This window comes from Arvicanthis niloticus, chromosome 4 (genome assembly GCF_011762505.2).
Source record: "Arvicanthis niloticus isolate mArvNil1 chromosome 4, mArvNil1.pat.X, whole genome shotgun sequence".
Taxonomy (NCBI): domain Eukaryota; kingdom Metazoa; phylum Chordata; class Mammalia; order Rodentia; family Muridae; genus Arvicanthis; species Arvicanthis niloticus.
In genome coordinates, this window is record NC_047661.1 from 94,024,181 (window position 1) to 94,041,793 (window position 17,613).

Consider the following 17,613-nt stretch of genomic DNA (forward strand, 5'->3'; position numbering starts at 1 on the left):
TCTGAAAAGTTCCCAAAATTCTAAATGTCATAGAGTCGCAGAAACTACAGCTGCAAAAATCACACTCCTGCTAAAGCACAAGGCAAATCATAATCAGTTGTCTGAAGCAGCCCCATATCACACCCCTGGGATTAAATTGAAAACAATTATTGAATATTTCTGTTTTTTAAAGAAACAAGAATTCCAAAATTGTCACTACAAAGAGACATCTGCCTTCCCTTGATTACTGCAATACTCTTCTGCCAAGAATAGCTAAGCTATGGAATCATCCCAAGTGCCTATCAGCAGATAAATGAGTAAAGAAAATGTGTTATTATTCATGCTGGAATGCTATTTAGTCACAAAAAAGAATAAAATCCATAACATGCAGCCACATAGATGGACCTGGAGAATACTGTGTTGGGTAAATCCATCAGGCACAGAATGACAGATGTCACTTGCTCTCACTTGCATGTATGTGTGCTAAAATTTAACTTTATATAGAATAGAACAGTGGTTACCAAAGACTGAGAGGGTTCAGGGAGGAAAGAATAAAGAGAGGGTATAGCTGGCTCGAGGGTTCTTGTGGGTGAGCTGAATAATTTCTAGTGTTCTGCAGCCCAGTAGGATAACTGGTGGAAAACAGCTAATTGGATATTTCAAAAGAGCTAGTAGGGAGGATCTTGAATGCTTTCAATACAAAGAGATGGTTAATTACAGAAACAATAGATAGACCAATTGTCATTCTCTGGTCATTGCATTTTGTTAAAATGCATCAAAATGCTACACTGTGCTTCATAAATATGTACAGTTACATGCCAAGTTTAAAAGTGTACACACACACATATACACACACATGTACATATATGTGTGGAGAGAGAGCATGATAATAGCCCAAATTTCTATTATTTATTGAAGGATAATCACATTGCAATTTACTCATTTTGTAAAGGTTACTTCGAATACTAAAGAGCTAATGACTGATACTTGCACCAGCCAGGCTGAATCTATGAAGCATTAAATTAAAGGAAAGAAGGCAGGCACAAAGGACTACATACACTGCGATTCCATGCATACGACGCTTTAGAAAATGTGATGCTATTAGAACAGAAAGCAAGTCAGCGCTCACCTGGTCCTGAAGACAGACTTGACTATGAATGTGTGCAGGGAAACCACGGGAAATGATAGGACTCTTCTGAATCCTGATTGTGATGGTGGTTATGTAAGCATGCACACTGATCAAAACCACATAGCCTCATATATTCGCAATCGATGGATTTCACTGTATGTAAAATTCATAAACTTCACTTCAACAGACTAAGTAAACTCCACAGTCAGCCAGCAGGTGTCATGCATCCATTTATGAAAAATCAACAGCTCAGAGCAAAGTGGATGTTTGCCTAAGATTTGTACGTACAGTAATCATCAACATCACATTCAAGACAGATTCAAGAAATGAAAATATCCTAAATATTCCACCTGTTCCCCACGCTAACCAACTGTGCTAAATCCATCGAGACAGAGAACAAAATGTGCTTCTCTTCACTCTGTTTAATGTCTCGAAGACTGTTAGAACATGCAGTCACAGCTTTACAAACATTGTTTGCCCAACCTTGGCAAACTCCGTCCTTTAACACAGTTTTCTCTCTTTTTAGTGCCAATGCCTGATGAATCTCAGGGAATTCACATGCCATGAAACGTTAGCCTGAGCAAAGTGATCCTCATGCTGTCTGGTAACTTCCATATAAGTTTCTTCTTTCATTCTTACATCTTAAGACTGGGTGAAAAGTGAAGGGTCCAAAGAGTGGTCAGAACAAGTGAGAGGCACATGAAGTCACATGAATGTTTGCTTTGGAGGAACACAGGGTGACAGTTGGGGCTTACAGACAGAAGGACAGGAGCACACAGAAACAACTTAAGAGAGTGATGCAGACATATGGCTCCAGTGATGAACCAGCAGGAAGTCTCAACCTTTTCCTGTCAAATATATTTGGAGAGTATTCATTTGGAGATGTCTAGTGACTCCTTAGAATGATGTTTGCTTGGATTACATAGAATACTATAATTTTATAAAAATCATACTTGAAAAACGTGTGGCAACTTCAAAATAACATAAAAATGTATTTATAGTTTTAGATTTATTATTTTGGGGGGACTTGCATATATCATGTCGAACATGTCCAAGTCAGAGAACAACCTGGGAGAGTGGGTTCTATCCTTTAACCATGTAGGTGCTTGAGATCTCATTCAGGTCATCAGGCTGTGGCAAGCACTTTTACCAGCTAAGACATCTCAATAAGGCCAAGACAGAATTTTTTTATGTCATAGGTACTGTTACCTTCTGTAGTTTTCTTTTTCTTCCCCCTAAATTGACAATTGGTGAAAACACTAGATTTGATTTAGTGAAATTAAAGTTGTAGTTTTTCTTTCTAAACACAGCTTTGTGTTTAGTGTACATATGACTGATGGAAGGAAGACAAGATGGCAGGGAAGAGATGGCATGAAGGATGGAAGCAGAAGAAACTTTTTTCTGCAGGAGAGACTTCCCCTTCCTCTTCCCCTTCCCCTTCCCCTTCCCCTTCTTCTTCTTCTCCTCAAAGTTTACAGTGTTCACTTCATTTTACCTACAAAGCTGCAGTGTCAAAAGGCTGAAAACTGTATTTTACTTTTCCATAATCTCCAAACCTGAAATTGTCAGTTTTTCAAACTTGCTTATTTTAAGATCTCTACAATTTACCCTCTTTCCAAAACTCTACTATTACTACCTCAGACGCTTTATTAGCTGCTAGTCACTTACTGCTTACAGTATGTTGCGACACGCTACCTCGCTGATAAGGAGCACATCACACTCAAGATTCTTCTGGCAGCATCTTTTATTGTTACAGCTCTTTTAGTTAGAAGGATGCAAGATGGAGAACAAAGGAAGGACCCCAAGCCCCAGAATGTACTGACTTATATACTATCAAAGAGACATGATCTGTCCTCATTGGCTTACAGACTGGGGTCTCATTTACATATCCACTGATAGTACTATCAGCGGGAAAATTCTCGCCTACGCATGCACACAGCTGCAGACACCAAGGCCAAGAAGAACCAGGAACAGGAAGCCAGCGCCATCTTATAATGGCGAGTGTATAGTTACTTCAGCAAACGCAGCATGGCTCCTAACAGTATGTCAGGCACAATGTTATGTTCTAACATGTCGACTTATTTAATCCTCCTGCCATCTCGAGGATTAGAGTAAATATGCCTATCATATAGATATAGAAATTGAAGCCCAAGAAGGCAAAAGCTTGGTTAAGGCCTTAGAGCTTTTAAATGGCAGAGCCAGGATCAGAGTAACATACTCTTGACCCCCCAAAGCTGTATGATTTTTTGTTTCTCCAAGTGTGCTAGCTGCTTTTGTGTGGTAACTTTACACAGGCTGGAGTTATCACAGAGAAAGGAGCTTCAGTTGAGGAAATGCCTCCATGAGATCTAGTTGTAAGGCATTTTCTCAATTAGTGATAAAGAGGGAGGACCCATAGTGGGTGGTGCCATCCCTGGGCTGGTAGTCTTGGGTTCTATAAGAAAGCAAGCTGAGCAAGGTAGAGGAAGCAAGCCAGTAAGTAACATCCCTCCATGGCCTCTGCATCAGCTCCTGCTTCCTGACCTGCTTGAGTTCCAGTCCTGACTTCCTTTGATGATGAACAGCAATGTGGATGTGAAAGCTGAATAAACTCTTTCCTCCACAACTTGCTTCTTGATCATGATGTTTGTGCAGGAATAGCAACCCTAAGACATCAAGTTTCTGATATCTTTGACCTCAGATCTATGCGTCTTGCTTCTATACAAGTTCTTTCTCTCAAGAGACAAATCTAATCACTGTACTTGGCTACCTATGGTCTTTCGGGGTTCTTGCACACCTTAATAACATCATTCTGGATTCTGGATGGGGTGTGGAATATAGAAGGGTAACATGGAGCAATTAAGAAGACTAATAATGGGTAATAATCATGAGGTGACTTGGTGTCCTCTAACTTCCCAGAGGGCATTTGTCAAGGTTTGGGGAAATTTTGGTTTTCACAGCTGATGCACTGTGAATGTTAGTGCTATCTTGGGCTCTAAAGAGAAATGTTAGTGTTTTGGGTCATGGTGCTAGTGACAGAAGCTGTGAGAAGCCGTTCAAGTAGATTTGGAGGTAGCTGATAAACTATATGGGATGTGTTGACAGGTTGACTGTGGACAACTTTTATTTTATTTTATTTTATTTTATTTTATTTTATTTTATTTTATTTTATTTTATTTTATTCTGCTATATAGCCTTGGGCTGATCTGATCTTAAATTGACTATGCAGCCCAGGCTGGTCTTGAACTTGTGATGATCCTCCCATGTAATGGGATTAGTAGTATGCTCTCCCATACCCAGTTTTGACTCCTGTGGTTTTGGCCTGAGCAATAAGATAGACAATAGTAGTGGTGACTGTAGGGAGAAACGAACAGCAGTCCTCAGAACATTTTGGTTTTGTGGTTTTGTTTGGTCTTCATTAGAAAATATAGCAATCTTAATGACTTCAAATTTGCTGGACATTTGTTCATGTAGTTACCAAAAATAATTTATAAAAACCAATTGACTAAAATGATACCCTTAAAGTACAGGTTGACACTCTTTAACTTTTTTTTTTTTTTTAAAGAAAATATGTTTTTCTGAATGACTCTTAGTGTAAACTTAAGAACTTTGAGTTTCTTCTTAACAGATACTCTCTGGGGTAATATCAAGTCTGCAAGGAAAAAAACCCACAAGATTTACTTTGTTTAGTCTTTCCTCTTGATTAATGGCATTCTAGAAATTTCCAAAGTGTTAAAAGCTTTGCATTCTTATAGTTTCGGTTGTGAGCCTAGCCTTTAATGGTGAAGTCATCTTTTGAGCCCCATTTTGCACTCTTGAAGTGTTCCAACTTAATCACAATGAATCCTTTAGTACATTTCTAGCTTCAGATTGTTGATTCAGTTTTTAAAAGTATTCTTAGATCTATATTCATCGCTAAAATTTACATACCAGGATAATTTTAATTTATTCTCAAAACTCTGGCCCTTTCTGTGGCTCCTATCAGTTTCTCACTGACTCCAGAGAACTACCATGAGAGGGAAGTTTAGAAACAATTACCAAGGCAATGGTATGACGAAGTAAGTTCTGGAAGAGGCACACTTGATAGATTTTCAGTAGTCTTTATAGTTTTGTTTCCCATAACTACTGCCAACACATTTTTTTCTTACCTCTAAAAATAAAAAAACCAACCAAACAACAACAACAACAAAAAAAAACCCTCCATGTTATCTTCTTCTGAGAGGGGAAAATTTTACCCGCAAATAGTTGATTCAATCTTTATATTACTTGACATTTACAGTAATAAAGTCAACAATTTGGTGCTATAATTTTTTTAGCTTTTCTATAATCCCCTCCCTCCCTCTACTCTGCCTTGCCTCTGCTCAGGTCAATGGACCAATCCAATTTAATCTAGCAGCCTTGGATAAGGAAGATTCAGTGTCCAAATTACACACACACACACACACACACACACACACACACACACCTGAGCAAGTCATGAATACATCACAATATTATCTTATACATAAAGATTGTCTTTGCACTTTTGAGAATGTAGTTCATTTTGTCTGATAGAGAGCCCTCCTTCTAAGCTTCATAATCTATCAGTGGTCCTATATCATAAAGACTGAACATGAAAACGGATTACAGTGGCTAAAGTCTCTCTATCTTCATCAATCAAGTTCAGTTTAATGGTTGATGTTTCAGATTATATGTCACCTATTTCCTAAAGTATTCTTTGGCACCCTAAAGATGATCCATATGCTCCCTGAGTACCATATATTTACTTCTAGGACAGCATTTGTCCGTCTGCTACCTGCATCTCCTACTATATGTAAAGTCATGTAGATAGGTTCACGCTATGCATTATTCCACCCTCAATGTCTAATTAAAGACCCCAGCCCCCAGTCGAGCAAGAGGACACAATGGTACAAGTTTTCTCCTTACCCATGATACACAAGAGGAAGATGATAGAAAAATTGCTATGGAGGTCTCTCAGACTTAACCCCAAGTAAGAATTCTATATATAGAATCTCCACAGAGTCGAGCTACTGCTACAAGATTTCCAGAAGAGGGAATATGCTTAGCTTTTTCCATTTATGGGTAGTTTGCATTTTAAGAAAGTGCTTTTTGTATTGAATCAAAATCTGCCTCCTTGATTCTATCTGTCCCTTGGACTTTTATAGATTTCATTTCTATAGTATTATTCTTCACATTTTAAAAAAGGCATAGAATCACATTTATTTAAAACCTCATTAGGTGGTTTGTCACACCTAGGCATCACCACCAATAGGAAGAAAAGCATTTGCCACCCAGGAAAGTACGTATGCTGTAATTCAGGTATGTATAGGGCATGGACAGATCTGAAGTAGAAATGAACAAGAATAGTGGCGAGTTTGGTGGCAACTTTCAGTCAGAGAAACAGTCTCGATTTTCTTGTACGACATTCTACTAAAATGCTGTTAGTATTGAATATTTAATTGCATGTTTTGCATGATATACTATGGGGATTCATTTGTGGATGGGATATTTTGCATTTAAATATGCTTATCAGAATATTTCTATGCGATTTTGCAACATTACTGTACTGCCATCGCCCAGTTTCATTGCCATGTCAACTCCACACGGGAAAGATCAAATTATCCTATCTCGTTCTAATTCACAACCTCTGTGCTGTCACTGGCAATGAGATCTCCCAGGCCCTGTAGAGCATAGAGTTCATTACTCCTGCCCATTCCTTCCTCTTGCTGTCTACCAAGACAGCAAGTATTTTCAGTGAGTATTTTCTTCTCTGTAGTGTTTCTCATCCATGCCTCTTTAGCAATAGTGGGAGGAGACCCTCATCACTGTGTGATTCAGTTGCTGCTCCTCTTTGTCATACCAGTTTCCTGTTTTCTCCTACAAGGATACCAAAGCCACAATCATTTTCCTTCAGCTCCTGTAACCCAGAATTCTCAACTGTAGGTCTCAACCTCTTTGTGGGTCAAACAACCCTTTCATAGGGAGCACACATAATTTATCCCTCATATCTGTTCTTTACATTATGACTCATGAAGTAGCAACAAAAATAATTTTATGTAGGGGTCACCACAACATTAGGAACTGTGTTAAAGGGTCACAGCATTAGGAAGATTGAGAACTACTGCTGTAACCAAATTTAAAACCTATAACCTGTGGATATTTTAAAATATGCATCAAATTTCTTCCTTTGCCTCTATCCCTAGTCATTCAAACACCTACCCAACTCCCCTCTTGCACTCTCAGATTGTTCAACTTTGATTTTGGTCTTGGACTTCCCCACAAAACTCCAATCCACTCTGGCTGCCACCCACCAACCCTACACCCTTATTCACCCACTGTGTTTACTCTGGTTGTTCTTCTCTTTGCCAACGCTAATGCCCACAATAATTCTATTTCCTCCATGGGTTTTTTTTTTTTCTCAAATTGTTGTAAGTCTTATTCATCTCTCCTTAAGATTTCTATTGTTATCTGTAAGATAAACAAAATGAATAAAACTAATGAGTTCAGTTTACCCACTGGGTGTAAGAAAGAACACCCACGCATCACTCAGAAATGGAAAATAGACTTTCAGAATTCTGGATCCAAGTCCTGGACTTCATGCCTCCTTCTTCCATCAATGGTATGTTACTAACAGTTTGTACATTATAGTTCGGCACTTAGAGCAGTTAAGTTCATCTTGCCTTGCCTTGTGCCTTAAACATGCTGATTTTATTCTTTGTCCTTAGTGGAAAGCTCTAGAAGGGCAGAGAGTATACAGATTCTTCTGTAGCGCTCCCACTGTCTCAAACAATGCTAAGTATTATGAGTCAATAAACACATTTTTTGGTTGATTATAGACTAGGAAAAACTCCAACACAGGAGACAACAATGCATACACCCATGTCTAAGACAGAAAGAACATTATTATATCTTTCAAAAATACCACCATTTAGAAAAAGCCAAGCTTCTACTTTCTTAGGTTCATTGCCCACATATTGTGTTTGTACAGACTTTCAGTTTTCTTTCCCTTTAAATGGCTTGCAGCTTTCTGGGAAAGTTCTCAGGGAATTTCCAGTATTTCAAAGCAGAACACACAGGAATGCCTTGCTAATGAATAGGAGTCCATGGCAACATAGTAGACACACAGAAGATTGGCTCCTTTCTGCAGCTTACAGAGCTCCCGAAATCTCAAAGCAGCCATCTCTCCTCCACTGCATTGCTTTCTCATTTATAAAACTTCAGACTGTAAGTGCTGTCTTTCAGATTAAACACATTAGCAAATGTTAATAAGCATCCTACAGCTTAGACGTTTTATCACACAGGACTTCAGGCTGCCATTCTACAACACAGAAATTATATGACATACATATAAAATATGCATTGTAAGAATAAGTTTTTAGAAAAGGAAACTGACATTTAAAAAGAGTAACCTCTAAAGTTCCCATTGGAAGGAAAAAATTAAATTGAAGGAAATGGTGCATCATGTGGAGAGTTTGTTTAATATTTATAAACCCCTTAGCTTGAGTCTCTGGAACTGCATAAAATGGGGGTGGTGATACACACCTGTAATCCTAGCACTTGGGAGGTAAAGGCAAGAAGATCAAAAGTTCAGGGTCATCCTCAGTTATATAGGCTAGCCTAGGCTGTGTGAGACCCTATCTTAAGAATAATGGTGGTCTATGAGGCTGAGTCAGATTTTAGATTCAAGTCCAGTCAGGGCTACATAGAAAATCTAAGGATCTGAGGTCATTGTGGGCCCCTATGGACCCAGGTTAATTGATTCTATGGTTTCTTGTAGTGTCCCTGACACCTCTGCTTCCTACAATCCTTGGGATTGCCCCATCTTCCATGGGATATTCAAAACTTAGCTTAATGTTTGGCTGTGGGTCTCTACATCTGTTTCCATCAGTTACTTGGTGAAGCCTCTCTGGTGATGGTTATGCTAGGCTCCTGTCTGCTAGTATGGCAGAATGAAGTGGAAACTTGAGGGTTCTTTGGAAAGTCAGTTGTGTTGGATGGTATTTTACTGGGGCAAACACTTGAAGGAGTGTTTTCCTGAAGTGGACACATGTGAAAGGCTAAGGGAGCCTTGTGAAAGAATATTTAGCTGAAGCAGACACAAGAAAAAGGATGTTCTGCTAAAGCAAGCACGTGAAAGGACACATATGATGAGGGATTCTTTGCTAACAACACATATGTATTGGTCCATCTTACATTGTGTAGTTGAGCTCCATTTGTCAGGGCTCCATAGAGAGAAATGCACCTAAAACTTCTGGTGGTGTGCTACAGTTTCTTGCCACTTCTGTGGACATGGGCTGATTGGCAGAGTGATGTCAAATGAGACAGACTCACATGCTGAGGCAAGACAAGTGCTGAGGCAAGACCCATGGAGGGAGGGAGTATAAATAGAACTCTATGGACAGTGATGGAGGCAGAGCTAGGCTTGCTGGTAGAGCAAGCTGTACAACACTTATTGGTCTCGAGTCTTTGCTGATCTTTACTTCCCTGAGAACTTCTCCTGGTGTCCCTCTGGGGCCTTCCTGCTGACTTTTGCTGAGACTGAGGACTGGCTGTCTCTGCTAGGTAGTGCTACCGCTGCTAATTTGTGTTTGCTATCCTGACTCTACCAAACTGGATTGCTGGTGTATCTGCGAAGTGTTTGTGAGTGAACAGAGCTACTGAAGCTAACCTGTGAACTGAACTGCCAATTTCCAGACAACACGGAGGGGAGTTGCTTCAAAGAACCTTTCTAAGCAGGTCTATTTTCCCCGTATCCTTTTTTGCCACTACCTCTGGTGGGTGGTGGGCTACAATGGAGATTAAAGCATTTGAGAACAATCAACAAAAGTAGACTTTGTAAAAATTAAAGTTACAGCAGAATATCATTAATAGTGTCAGGGATGGCCTTCCTCTCATGGCATGGGTCTCAAGATAGACCAGTCATTTGTCAGCCATTCCCTCAATTTCTCTTCTATCTTTAATCCTATACACCTTCTAGGCAAGACACATTGTAGGTTGAAGATTTTGTGGTTGCCTTGGTATTCCAACTCCTTCATTGGAAGTCTTGTGTGGTTGTTGGAGTTGGTCAGTTCTGCCTCCATATTCCCCATGGCTAGGAATCTTAGCTAGGGTTACTCTCATAGATTTCTGGGAGTTTCTACTGGTCTAGCTTGTTTCAGAGACACACTCTATTCTACTTGTCTCTCCCAGTACTCTCCCTGATATAATCCTTCCTGTTTCTACCCCTAACCCTCACTCCCGCCCTCAACAGGGGCCCACAGAGACTGAACAGCCAACCAGGGAGCATGCATAGGACTGACCTAGGCAGTACACACATAGGTAACTGTTGTGTAGTTTGGTCTTCATGTGGGACTCCTAACTCCTAACAGTGGGATCAGGGTCTTTCTCTGTTACTTGCCTTTGGAACACTTTCTCCCTACTGGGCTGTCTCTTCTAGCCTCAATAGGAGAAAATGTGCCTTGTCTTACTGTAACTTTATATGCCAAGGCTGGTTAATATCCATGGGAGGCCTTCCCTTTCTAAAGAGAAAAGGATAAGTGGTTAGTGGGATGGTGAGGGGAGGGGAGGGGGTACTGGGAGAATAGGAGGGGGGAAATTTTGGGCAGGATGTAAAGTAATCAACTAAAATAATATAAAAGAATATCTGAGGTCCCTCTGAGCTACACAGAGAGACTTGGTTTGAACAAAAGATGTATATAATATGCTAGCAATGACATCATAAAGTGGTATAGATATTGTAAGATACTAATACTGTAAATGCTTGGTCAGATACCTGCATCTCTTAGCTCTTGTTGGGTTAAACAATTGTTCTGTAGAGCAGGTTGATAGTCAGCAGTATACAAAAGAAAATCTCTGCTTAGTGTTATCTTTGTGCTTCTGTGTCGGTGAAACTCATTACTTTAAGAAGTTATTTCTGGCTTAGGCACAACATCACATAGTATGATAAGCAGGAAGCCATTTCATATTTCTAAAATGGGCTTACCTATTACTGCTTAGTTTTATCTAAACACAAGGAAATGGCTACATTAGAAAGACTAGTAAGCCATCCCCCAAAGCATCTGACCTTTGTGTTCAGTAAGGAACTAAGTCAAGTTTCTGAGCTTCATGTGAGAAGAAATGAAACTATCTAGAAGAATTAACTCCCATTCACTCAAGTAACAAATATTTGTTGCATTCCTACCTTGGGTTAATGCCAATTATCAAGTCACATACATCTGTGAATGAAACAGGCACGAACCCTTATTTGAAGATTCTACCTAAAAGTGTAGGAATACTGACGGCAGTTCATACTGTGTGATACCATTTTTTTTTTTTTTATGAATTTGAAACCAAAATATATTCTGTGGACTTTGAAATAATGTAAATACAAGGCTTTAAGTAAATATAACCCTGAAGGTCATAGTTGACTCTGGGAAGAGACAGAACAAATGAACCAGGGAGGGAAAAAATAAGCAGTGTGTTAGCTTTAATTGTCATCTTGATGCAATCCAGAATCATCTGGGAAGAGAATCTCAGTAAGGAACTGTCCTGATCAGCTTGGCTTGTAAGCATGGACAGACATAGTGGGCTGTCCTATGTTAATTGATGTGGGAAGAGCCAGTCCACCATGGTCAGCACATTTCCTTGGACAAGGAATCCAGGACTGTACAAGTGAAGAGGATGCTAAGTACCTTACTGTGGCTATCATGCAAACAACTGTCCGGGTTCCTCCCAGTGTGATTTTCCCCAGTGGTAGTCTGTAAACTGGAATTACAGAGTCTTTCTTCCCTGAGATCCAGACAGGGATGCCCAGAGAAGCTTTTTGAAACTAAACTGTGCAACGAAGTGAGCTTTTTTATGTTCTGTAAAAGAAACTTGGCTGCTTTTCTCCCAGGATGGAAGAATGGACATTCCTTGTGGGTGAATAAATCGATAGAAGAACTAGTCTCTCATTGTTGCAGAGACTAAACTAAGACAGTGTTAGATGATAACTTTGACAGAACAGGATAATATTTAGAAAAGCCCTGAATACTAAATACAATTTAGAGGCAAATCTAACTTACACAGCAACATTTCCTCAGAAGGCATAAAGGATTTGGGGTGGGGTATGGGTGTAGTCTTTTGTATTCTTGTGGAAATTAGATTCTAAGTCCTAACTTATTGATAATAAAATATGAACTAAAATATTTTAAAAGGAAACACCATTGAGCCCCAGGTTAACTTGATTTGATTATTTTCCACATTGCATTCTTTTTTATTGGATATTTTATTTACATTTCAGATGTTATCCCCTTTCCCCATTCCCCCACCCACCCAGGAACCCCTTATCCCATCTCCCCTCCTCCTGCTTCTATGAGAATGTGCCCCCACCCATCCACCCACTCCCACCTCCCCACCTTCAAATTCCTCCACACTGGGGCATCCAGCCTTCACTGGACCAAGGACCTCCTCTCCCACCTATGCCTGACAAGGCCATCCTCTCCTAAATACCTGGGCACAGGGGAAAAGTTCCTGAACAGGACACCAATGGCTTATGCTCTAAGATCAAGAATTGACAAATGGGACCTTATAAAATTGATTTGATTAAAAAAAGGTGTAAGAGAATTTTGGGCTAATTGTGAGTGAACTCAAAATCAAATGAAGCCCTTCAATGTCCTAAAAGGAAAAGTATAATATTTGAGGTAAAAATCACACTCAGCATGTTAAAGAGTAGAGATAGATCACTGGAAAAAAGGATTGATGAACTTAAGAACAAGTCAATCAAAACTATCTGGATTAAAGCTGAAATAGGTCACTGAGATGGATCTCAGGTAGAGAAAGGGAGAGGGATGACTCCCATGAGTTGTCTTCTAGCCTGCACATGCACACTATGCCATGCATGTGCCCCCATACACACTGTCATTCATGTGCCCCCATACATACTGTCATTCATGTGCCCCCATACATACTGTCATTCATGTGCCCCCATACATACTGTCATGCATGTGCCCCCATACACACTGTCATTCATGTGTCCCCATACACACTGTCATTCATGTGTCCCCATACACACTGTCATTCATGTGTCCCCATACACACTGTCATTCATGTGCCCCCATACACACTATGTCATCCATGAGTCCCTATAAATAAGCATGATTACAAATTTTAAACCAAGATAAAAAACAATTAAAAAAATAAATCATGAGAAACTGTAGGATAATATTAATATAGGATAATATATGTTATATAATTGTTATATAAATAATTATATAATAAATATATAATAATAATCATTAAAAATGTTATATAATATAATATAGGATAATATATGTTAAATAAGTATAATTAGGTGTAAATAAGTAAATAAAGATGATATAACATAAACACAATTGCATTATTCAAAAGGAAAACGATAAAGGAGATACCAAAGGGAATAAATCAATTTTGAGGAAACAAAGGTCTAAAATATCTATTTATCTTGGCTGATAAACATACAGCTATTTTTATGAGAAATATGTTTATTTGTGTTATAAGATTTCATTATTAAAAGTCAATAACACTGTTAGTTTTACATCACAATGACATAATACATAAGAACAATGCAAGGACAGGAAGATTTATTTTGTCTTACAGTATTAGAGGGTTTAGTTTGTGGTAGCTTGGCTCCATTGTTTCTGAGGTGATCTATGGTGAGGCAGAACACCATGGCAGAAGGTTATGGTGAAGGATAGTACCTCATGGAATCCAGGAAAGAGAACAAGGTTGGGAACAAAATAGGGACAAGATTTAGTCCTCAAGTACCCATTATTTTCAACAAAGTTTATCTTAGGTCTAACTGTCAAGTTCTCACAGTCTATAGTCATCTGAGAATGGAGTCTCAACTCAGGATTACCTACATCAGATTGACCTCTGGGAGTTTGTCTTAGCTGATAAAGGATTAGGAGGGCCTAGTCCACTGTGGGTGGCACATCGTCTGTCCAGGTAGTTCTATAGTGTATAAGACGTCTAGCCAAGCAGAAACCTACAAGGGAGCCAGCCAGCAGTACTCTTCCATGGTTCTGATTCACGTGGTATCAAAGTGATCTTTGGTGATGGACTATGACCTGGAAATACAAGCCAGATTGTTACTTTCTTTCTGTGTTGGTTTGTTTCTAAACAAACATTTTGTTTGTAAAATGTTATTATTACAGAATAAAAAAAGCAAGGAATGATGGCAGTAAGGGTAGAAGGAAAAAAGGAAGGAAGGATGGAAGGAAGGAAGGAAGGAAGGAAGGAAGGAAGGAAGGAAGGAAGGAAGGAAGGAAGGAAGGGAAGCAGGCAGACAGAATAGAGTAAGGTCTCACTTCCCAAATTCCATCACTTCCTTGTAGCTCATCAAATTCTGAAGACATCTATCAATGATTAACTCACAGACGAAGGGAGAGTCTTCGTGATCCACTCAAATCACTGCAAATCACTGCACTAGGGGGTCAAGTCTTCAATACACTAGCTTTTGAGGAGTCATTTCATATATATATATGTATATATATACATATATATATGAAATATATATGTATGTATATATATATATGAGAAAAGGCTTTAGAGTCATGTTGCTTGTGCCTAAACCTCTGTGCTCATTCAAGAAACAGTTGTATTAAGTGCATGGTGGTATTCACTGGCAGCTGGAGCAGAAGAATAGGCTAGAACATGGGGAGAGTGGAATAAAAGGTCTGACCTTAACTCATCCTTTTGCCTCACACTTCTTTGCTGAAAATATCACAGAGCTCGGGGAACTACACAGCACCAGCCGTTCCTCTGTGAGGAAGCTTTGTCTCAAAGCCATTCAAGCCGTTCACCAAGTGTACCACCACTCGCAGCTTCCTTCTTAACCAAGGTGAGTATGTGCCTTTCTAAAAGGAGAGTGTGTGACACCATGACTTCTTTGGGCTGTTTATAGTTCTAAGTCTTTCATGGCCAGTGAGCCTTTGTGTATAATTTAGTGACTGTTTTTTCTATACCACACTATCTGGCGTGTGTATTAATTAATACAAATATTCATCTTATACACAGCCTTAAAAATCTCATGCTACTTATGTAGATTTCTAATTTTTTATTAATAAAAGACTTTTAAAATACAGAACATTTCATATTGTATTAATGTAACATACCATGGGTTTTTTTTTTTTTTTTGAGACTATTAAAAGGCTGAAGGAGGGGCTGGAGAGATGGCTTAGTGATTAAGAGCACTGGCTGCTCTTCCAAAGGTCCTGAGTTCAATTCCCAGCAACCAACCACATGGTGGCTCACAACCATCTGTAATGGGATCTGATGCCCTCTTCTGGTGAGTCTAAAGTCAGCAAGAGAGTACTCATATATATTAGATAGATAGATAGATAGATAGATAGATAGATAGATAGATAGATGATAGATAAATTTTTAAAAAGTCTGAGGGAGGGTGGTTCTAGCTTTTACCCTTAAAGAAAACACCATTAATAAACCCTCAAGTTCAAGCATATTTTGGTCTTAATCTTGGCCTTTAGATGAGCTTACCCACTTGAGAATTTTAATGCATTTAGTTAACAAGATTGTGTTTACAGGATACCTTTCTTACGGATAAATATATTAAAAAGCACATACAACACGTAACCAAGGCCTTCTCTTTGGTGAGATTATAACCTAATAAAGTCAGAAAATCAACAAAACAAACTTCAGCCATACTCTGACAGTCTAACTGGCATCGGTTTTATAAGGCCAGAACCTTACAACCAATATGACCACCATAGGAGTGGCTCTGCTACTCTTATTGAACCTAGAAAGATTTAAATATGAAGAAGATTTCCATGGATGTACTGAACCTGCAGATTTCAGAGAAATCCTGGCAGAAGAGGAAGTCAGAAGCACAGAGAGAACTGTTAATCCAGCCAGTATGACTGAAGCAAGTGTTTCACAGCTACAGTGGTGGCTGGATTACTGGGGGGCTAAAAGCATTCAAAATAGTGCCCAATAGACATCTGATATAAGTAAAGATTGAACCAAAAGAAATGTCCCGTCCCACTGAGGCAGGGTAGCGAGGGAAGGTTTGTAGTTCGTCCTGAAGAGCCGAGTCTTAGAACACACGCCAGTTCATTTGCTACAGTAAGCACAATCTTTCCTTCACACCAGTGAAGCCCCTTACTTGCCATCGCCCTGATGATTTCAGATGAACACCTACGTTTGATGCAGAGGCTGATGCTTTTGTTGCTTTAGAAAACACATCACATTGAGATGACGCTGCAGTCTCACATGTGTTGCAATGTGAAACACCAAGGCCATGAAATCAACAGTGAGGACGTTGGGAATCTCTAAAAATACAATGCCTTCTGGGGGGAAGACGAGGTAAACAGGTTAACATTATTTTTCTCATAAATTCAGACTTTAGTACTTTGAAACACTTCTCTCTTTTCCTTTCACCTTTTTTTTTTTTTTTTTTTAAAAAGGTTTATTTATTGTGTATTCAATGTTCTGCCAACATGTATGCCTGCAGGCCAGAAGTCAGCACCAGATCTCATTATAGATGTCCATGATGGCTCATGTGATTGCTGGGAATTGAACTCAGGACCTCTGGAAGGGCAGACAGCACTCTTAACCTCTGAGCCATCTCTCCAGCCCTCTTTTCCTTTTGAAACACATCATCTGAACTAGAAGATGTATGCAGCTGTCACAGAATGGTGACAAAGTAGAATGAGCCTTAGTATGTATTCATAATCTATGAGCAATGGTTAGCATAACTCCTGCTGGCATCCTATCTGAGTATAAATATTTATGACATAAATGAATGCTTATTTGAAAGAGACGTTTTCATATAACACATGGAAACTGCCATAAATTGGGTCTTTTACTAAGCAACTTTGTGTTTTCTGGAAGTGAAATATTTGTTCTCTCTGCCCAAGATTTATATATTGAGTTTTCAAACTCAAAAGTGATGGTTTTGGGAATAACGTTCTTTGGGAGGTGACTGGGCCATGAGGGTAGAACCTTCATGAATGGAATAATAAACCTAGGGAGGGGGCTCCCTTGATGATTCTTCCACTTGAGGACACATCCAGAAGACCAACGTCTGTGAAACACAAAGCAAACCCTTGTTACACACAAGTCCAACTGATGGTGAACTCCCTAACTTCGGAATTGTGACAAAGAACTGTTTCTGGCTTAAGCTAATGAACTTATGGGATGCTAGTACTGCATTCCAAGTGGACTGAGACAATATCTCTGTAAGTGATGCAGTATCTCTGGCTAGCATATTTAACATATGCTAAAATAGTTTGTTTAGGGCTGGGAGTGCGTCTCAGAGGAAAAGCCCTTGACTAGAATGGGCAAAGCCCAGTTCCCAGCTTTGCAGGAAGAAACAAGGAAAAGGTGATTAGGTTAAATGAACATTTTTTTTTCAGTCCAAATAGTCTACCGTTTAAGCTTTCATTTTCAATAAAAATTTGTAATCAGTAAACAAACTTAGAAAAAAATCGAATTATTGTTGTTGGTATTAATGGTTTGATTTAAAATGTTTATAAAAGGGACTGTTTGTGCTAACACAGGAAAAAAGTAAC

General features: G+C 39.1%; 1 pseudogene; it reads left to right on the forward strand.

Moving 5' to 3' along the window:
- The first annotated feature begins 2,155 nt into the window (after positions 1 to 2,155).
- The window catches only part of LOC117707420 (ubiquitin-ribosomal protein eS31 fusion protein pseudogene), a 78,723-nt pseudogene continuing 63,265 nt past the window's right edge, over positions 2,156 to 17,613 (forward strand).